Source organism: Falco biarmicus, chromosome 7, assembly GCF_023638135.1.
Source record: "Falco biarmicus isolate bFalBia1 chromosome 7, bFalBia1.pri, whole genome shotgun sequence".
Classification (NCBI taxonomy): Eukaryota; Metazoa; Chordata; class Aves; order Falconiformes; family Falconidae; genus Falco; species Falco biarmicus.
The window spans coordinates 19,573,077-19,580,620 of NC_079294.1; the positions used below are offsets into that span (position 1 = coordinate 19,573,077).

General features: G+C 46.0%; 1 long non-coding RNA gene and 1 other non-coding gene across 2 annotated transcripts; one reads left to right on the plus strand and one right to left on the minus strand.

Annotated features, from left to right (window-relative positions):
- Positions 1-1,674: 1,674 nt before the first annotated feature.
- Positions 1,675-5,308, minus strand: LOC130152790 (uncharacterized). The gene is made up of 3 exons (XR_008823111.1): positions 5,207-5,308; positions 3,891-3,964; positions 1,675-3,345 (listed from the first exon to the last, which is right to left on the minus strand). It is a non-coding gene; the product is annotated as an uncharacterized LOC130152790 (long non-coding RNA).
- A 1,328-nt stretch (positions 5,309-6,636) lies between these two features.
- LOC130153324 (U6atac minor spliceosomal RNA) lies at positions 6,637-6,749 on the plus strand. Its single transcript, XR_008823328.1, has one exon. It is a non-coding gene; the product is annotated as a U6atac minor spliceosomal RNA (small nuclear RNA).
- Positions 6,750-7,544: the final 795 nt, after the last annotated feature.

The window sequence follows — 7,544 nt, forward strand, 5'->3', positions numbered from 1 at the left end:
GTGCTTGCAAGGCAGCCACGTGGTGCTGGGTATGGATGCCCCTCGCTTGCATCTCCCCAGAGCACACCACCACCACACCACCACACTGCCACCTCCTCCTCTCATGGTACGGGCTGGGGTGGGCGGAGAGGAGGCCTGGTGAAGGCTGAGCTAGTCACGAACACACTGGAGTTTCCTTCAGTTTTAAGATCCAAGACTGGCTTTTGCCAAGACAAGTGCTGGCACACCCCGCAGCGAGAGGGAGGAGGAGTGCAACGGAGCTGAAGGAGCCGGGTGGAGAGGGAGACCAAGAGACACAACCAGTTATCTTTTTTCCCTACTATGCTGGTCCTGTGAGATAGGGGGAATTTATAATGCATGTACATACTCCAGGTTTTTCAAGGGCTGTCTTTAGCTGCATATCATATTTCCAGGGGTCAAATGTTTATGCATTTTGTCTACAAAAGTAAAAATGTGTATTTTTAATAGGGAGTGACTGATCACATGGGCGAGCCAAAGTGCAATACATTACAACAAAGGCCAGGCGCTTCGCTTCTGCTGTACAGTTAGCTAAATGGTGTAGGCTTTCTGCCCCATCTGTACCAGCGCTGGTTTGTCACTCAGACCGCAACACCTTGACTGCATTGTGTTCTTACTTCCGAACAAAACCAAACCACCTTCAGCAACACCTGATGAGACTTGTTTATTAGGTTTATACTGGTTTTGAGAATTCTTACATCTTTTGATATGTAAACGCTTTCCCTCACTCAGTCTGCCCACATCACTCATTTAACCCACAAGATGCTGCAGTTGCAAGCAGCACACCACTTATCCATACAACACACGTGCCAGTGATGCTGTAGCCATGCTGGTGAACTCTGTCACACTGGAAGGGCACTCTGCAGAGAACATCTGGAACACAACTGAACTAACTGGCTATCTATAAAAAGTGATGTAGCTTTTCTAAATAAGTTTTGAAGGAGTAATGTAGTCAGATCTTCAATGTTGAGAGGAAGAGGGGAAATTAGAAGATTACTGCATAGAGAGCTTTTTACTTACTTTTGGAAAACAAGAATTCCCAAGCTCTGTTTGAATGCATTTAAGACTATCACTACAGGCCACTGAACACAGGGTATTACCCAAACAGGTTATGCAGTTCCTTCTCAGGAGTCACATCACCCAACCATCCCTATGTAGGGTGAAGGAAGGATCCTTGCTTCAAAACATAAACACTACTTATGACTCATCTCTGTTGAGCAAGTTTTAGGGAACAAGGTGGGACTTCTGCTAAAGCCAGAAGTCACGTTAACAGCCTGCAGGGAAAATGAATAAACATTTCTCACAGGGTAAACTAACTGCTTCTTGCTGGGCCTGCTTTATTCACCACCTCGAGGGCACACAAAGATAATTTTGTTATTGTTTATTAACAGCCTGTCTCAGAGCTGATGGGGAGATGCTTCCCATGCAATGGAAAGCCCTGCAGCCCTTCAGGCTGCTCAGTCTTCCTGCACAGATCAAGCATGCAGCAGACTCAACAAGCCTTGTAGCGTTGCCCATGCCAGCTCAGCTGTCTCCTCCCGACACCCGGGCTGCCTAGTGCTGCTAGGCATTTGTTTTCCATGCTCAGCCAGCTCAAGCTCTCTCCACTCGGAACTGCAATATGTGGGGCCTTTTTGTAGCTGCCCTTAAAACAGACTCATGTAGTCTGTCCCGGCTTCGCCTCGAGTATCCTACTGGGTGACCTACTGCATGCTACACAAACACAGGAACTTGCCAAGCTATCAGTTCAGCAAAGAGCAGGCTGAGGTGTGAGCTGCTAGATGCAGAGGACTGCAAGAGCTGACAAAATGCTTGGCACAGCACAAGGCACTAAGGAAGACAAAGCCCAACCTCAGTGTGAAACCTAACCCAACTCCCATGTGTGTTTGTATAAGGCAGGCAGCTCTTGAGGACAGTGTCATGCTTTCATGAGTGTTTATGCAGTGCCTAGCACAACAGAGTCCTAATCCAAACCGGAGCTCTTAAGTGTCACAGTAATGCAAATTAAATAACACTAATAATATGCTTTCCCTCTGTGCTCACCAGGTCAGGCATGAGGGAGGGACACTTATTGTCCTTGTTGGGAAGGGCCAGGGCTTCACACCAAGCTGAGACGCACCTTCAGGCTAACCTCAGTTAGCAAGTTACTGCCCACCAGCTGAGCTGCAATGCCTGACCTGCAGTCGCATCTCCTCCCAAGAGGTGAAACATGTTAGTTTATACCCAAGAGAAAAGTTAATGTCATTTATCTCGTTCTTGCCTCAGCTAAAAGCACGTGTTTGTACAATTACCAGGGTTCAGCTAACACTGGTATTTTAGCAAGCCACAGCAACTTGGCTGTGTCAGAGTCTATAGGCCCTTTTTTTAGAAAATAGATAAGATGGAGTTGGTACAGAAAAGCTTTCTGCAGACAGTTGCTGGAAGTGTTTTCCCTAGTGCTTTATAAAATAGTGTGAGTTGTCACAAAATGTAATGAAAATTTTAGAACTTCTAACAATATTTTAGACTCTAAAAGAAAATGTTTTGGTAATTTGCACCTATTCTTTAATACAACTTTATTAGTTGGCCCGTCTCCCACAGGCAGAGTGCTGTATGGCAGGTAATCCTACAGACGTTAAGCTTGTAACAGAGTTCACCACTTGCCATGAAACTGTATTATAGTGAATGAAGAAACTGCATTATAGTGAATGAAAGCTAAGGATCTGTACATAAGTGTCCATTTCACCTCTTCTAGTTACAGGAGGCAGGGAAGAATTATTAAAATAATTAAACATGCACATCTACATTGTTAATCAAAACCAAACTTTTTCTAGACATTTGACAAACAGTATTTGACCACTCCCTGAACTTCAGCTGACAGTAGAAAGCCACCTTCACAAATAATATCAATGCCAGAAAAACATAATTAGATACCTTATCCCCAAGTAATATAGAAAAGAATATATATAAAACAAATGTGCAGCATTCAGATAATTGCATCCAACAGATGTCTTCAGTTAGCTGTTCACATAAGAGAGATATAATTTGAGAAGAGACTCCAGACACTATAAGAGATCAGCATTGTGCCTTTTAGCACTGCAGAGTTTTAAATAGGGAGGTTTAAGAAGGGAAGCAAGATGGTAGTTTTTCTTCAGTAACAAGTAACAGCTTTTTTGAAGGGGAGAAAAATGAGCGATGCTAGGGTACGATTAAAAGTAAGTATTCTGGTAGGACATTTGCTGATAAGTTCTGCAGGTAAATGCGCTGGGTTAATGGTCTCTTTCATATTGTAAGAGTATCCTCAGTGGGATTTGCTTCCTTGGCCGCTCTCGGTCCCCTCCCCCAGCACTGTGAAATGAGAAATGCAGTGTTTTTCGTGACTGGAGCAGGAGGGATCTTGTTATTGTGGCTGCATCACCCCTCCAGGACACAGTTCAGTGGAAGTTTGTCATGTGGCTGAGCAGAAACGATGAATGCAGGTTTTATGAAGTTCATTCCCCAAATACAAAGGAACAGGGGGAAACCCCCCACCACCACATTCATGGCTACAGGCTGCGAGAGCACACAGTTCACAGCCTGAGCTCTACATTGATCACTGTCAAGCTCCTGGGCTGCAATGCACCTGCGAGCTCTCCCCCGCTCCCTGAGCACAAGCCTTTACCTGCACTCCCTCCTCCGCTCACAGCACCCCCACACACACAGCTCCTTCTTTCTAGCTCCTCTCCTTTTCTAGCTAGGGGCACTGGGTGCTTTAGTGTTCCCCTGACACCTAGCCTGGATCTGGGCAGAACTGAATCACCCCTCTACTTAGAGGCAAGTGGATATTCACTAGTTAACACACACACACACCCCTCGCCTTGTTTCTCGACATCTCTGCTGCCCTTGCCCCTTACCTCGGGTATTGCTTCATTTCCTGTTTGCTTCCAGCAGCCACCTCCTTTGCTGTAGCTGTGTGCCATTATGCAGGCTAATATCAAACAGGTGGAAGAGGTAAACATTAAAAAAAAACCCAACAACCCAACATGTCCTTCCTCTCCTCAATGGGCACGATGATATTGTCAGGAAATGGGTAACAGCTGCAGGTGCTAGAAACGAGCTACATGTATAGGAACGCCTGGAGTTTGCGTGTCGAAAACACACAGGCAGCTATTTACTGTGAATAGGTTATTTTCAACGGGTAAGCACCAATACAACGTCTCCTTGAGAAAACACCCTGTGCACACTCCTACTCTAAGAACAGCCACCTTGCACTGACCAAGCCCCCTGCCCCAGGGGTCTGGCGCAGCCCCCCCAGCACACAGCATCGCAGAGCTGACACCTGGCATGGGAACTGCCACCCCACCACTGCCCTGGCTGCAGCCATACCCTGACCTCCCTTCAGTGTGTTTCTCTCTGCGGGATTTTGGGGCTTGGTTGCAGGAAGGAGGTGGCAGTACTGGGGAAAAGTAAATGTCCTCCTGCTGTGGTGGGTCCGTACACAAGTCTGCATGTACCTACATCTGCATGCACCAGTCAGATCTGACCATTAGAGGTTCATGATTGCATCAGATGCTGGGCTTTATAGACTAGGCGCTCCGCTTAACAGTTTTGCTACATGGGCCGGATTATTCCATTTGTTGACATCCATGTGACAATAACTAAAGGCACTCATCTTCTCTAGGAGGAAGGCAAGCACAGCATGGTGATCTCAGGACTCGCTCCCTTGGCTTTACTTGTTCACTCAAGTCTGGGAAACCATATCCCTGAACCCATTTCACCAGCCTCTTTTGGAAATCAGTATCATTGTCAGCTGTCAATAATTCACTCCATTTACTGCTCTCAGCTGCTGAGGAAGGACACAGCAGAGCCTAAGTCAGGTAAGGTTACTGCGTGATAACAGCAATTCTTAAGTCAACGAGTATAATGAGGCTCTCCCTAGACAGTGACAAGCTTTGGATTTCCTATAGAAACAAGCGATTGTGCCTGTGTCTGTTTGTGCCTGCTGTGTTGCGGACTCCCCCTCCTCTCCTCCCCAGGTCTGGCTCCCCAGCGCCAGCCCCAGCCCCAGCCCAGCGGTGGTGAAGCTGAGCGGCTGTGGGCACTTGATGCTGATTAAATTCTGCTGACTGAGGAAGATGTCAAATTCTACCCAAAGCAGAGAGCCGCCAAGGAAAAGCTGCTTTTCTTTGCTTTTGACAGCTGGAGCCATGAATTTAAGCAGAGGTCTCACCTTCAGGCAAGTCAACAGCTGGGCAGGGAGCAGTCTTTCTTAAAGAGACAGTGTGCTGCATTTTCTGGAGTTTAGTGCTGCCAGGAGGTGAACGAGTTGAAGTGGAAGAGAATATTTATGTAAAAACCCAGGTGCAGCTGTTTTTTTTGTTGTCTTTTTTTTTTTCCTCTTTTACTAGAGGAGGACCAAGTAACAAACAAGAAAGAGGAAATGAAAACACAGTCTTAATTCCCACCCTTGGTGTTTCTCATCTTCCATTTCCCCTGCATTACGTACAGGGAGGAGACGCAGCCCACATCTGTATGGGAAGTTCCCAAAGTCCTTTCCCTAAGAAGACCATGCACTGCGTCACATCTACTTCTATATTTGTGTACCAGCCATGCTTCAGGAATCAGTGGCTCTGTGGACCAGTAATGGGGTCTGTAAGACCTTTCCCTGTTTTTAAACCTGTCTGTGTACAAAAGCCATCCAAACCTCCTACTGCTGAGGAAGTGCTCGCTTGCCTTTGTGATGTGACACCTGAGGACAATGGTCACACAGTGGACACTGGACAGGAGTCCCAATAATAAAATATCGCTGCTATAACTAAATGCCCATCACTGCAGTTCTTACTGGAAGTATCACCTAGAAGACTGAGGACTGAATGGTACCGAAATATAAGCAGGCTACACTCCCACACTGTACCTGCTGGGTCCAAAAAAGGAACTTTTTCACTACAGGGCCAGGCTTTGCAATACCAAATTTCCACCCCAATGGAGCAGAACATTGAGGAGGTTCAGACCGCCTAAGAGGCAGGGATAGACACACAGAGCTCTGATCTAAGTGCAGAGGGAAATAGGTAGTGCACAGTTGCATGGCCACTGTCACATCACGTAATTCACGTGTGTGGAATCTGAGCAGCTGCAATTGGCCAAAAGTGTGAAATGCAATGAAGCCTTGCTGTTGCCCTTTCCTACCCCTCTGCCCCCCCCCCCCCCCCCCCAAAGCCACAACTGCTTAGAGTACTTTGGCCACTAGACAAGAGATTTGGGGGTACTCCCAAGGACTCTTCTTGGAAGGGCAGCTCTGGGAAAGAATTAGAAATTAGCTGGACCAGAAGAAAAGTATGTAACTGTCCTGGGCTCTACATGTTGATCTCAGGGATGTTTAGGTACTTCATGCAATAGCTGCTTATTGCAAAAGCAATTCTGAGGCCGGGCAAGGAAGCCAAGCCAGCAAGTGCTCTAGCCAGTAAGGCATGATAGCCATAACCACTGTTACTCTCTCTGACAGTGAGTCCAATTTTCTTTCCCTTCCCTGCTGGAAGACCTACAAGAGGAGAAACATCCTACCCCAGTCTCTCCCCTGATCATTATAACATTTTATAGGGAGGTGCGAAATGTGAATTTCAGGCCCTTCAGAAAGGAATTATGTGCATCTCCCCAGTACCTTAGAAATACGAAATGAGAGCAGGACAGCACTCCCCTTGGTTAGGATGGAAGAAGTCCTAACGGACTAAACCATGTTTAAGGCTGGCACTTACTTTGTGGCATCTAATGTATGTCCTGGGAAGATTGTCACAACTGCCAAGCTCTTGTGTGAAAGCACAGGATCATTGTCATCATCATCACTGATGCTTTGAGAGGGTGGTGGTGGGGAAAGGCAGCAGGTATCATCATCCAACCCAACCAGGAAAGGGAGGAAGGGCTGGAGAGAATAAATGTTTTCTGTCTGTATCTCCATTGACCTGTGATACGCAGTAGAAGTCACACTTCTCTGACCTGCAAACACTGAAGTGCTAGTAAGCATGTGTAGATATAGAACTGTAAGTGTTTAAATGGGATTTTTTGGTGTTAGGAGTTGAAGCACCTATTGAAAGTAGGTATTTGCAGAGTTAAGTAGTAGCTGAGGTTACCAAAGCTAAAATATAGGGTATAGGAAACAAAACTCCACCCAGGCCGCAACCTTAATACAGGCAGGCCTTCCTTGGATTTAGCCAATGGATTAGATCCATTCAAGCAATTTTTCCTAAAATTTTTCATCTTTACTTTAGCTCCACCAGTGGCAGGAAAAGTGGAAGCTCTTGAGGGTAAGTGATTGTGAATGTCTCGTCTTATTTATCAAACAGACAAGAAAGCAAATATATAAAAAAGTTTTCATAACTATTTTATTATCATGACATAGAGGGAAGATAAAATTCCACTTCTGCCATCATTCCAGCTACCACCCTAAACCACTGCTGACACTTGTGCCAAATGTAAGCTTTCAAATGGTTGTAAGTGCAAAGGCATTTGGAAAACCTGCAGAAGTTATATTTCAAGTAGAATTGAAAGACAGAGGCTAATTTCTGCTCTGCTTG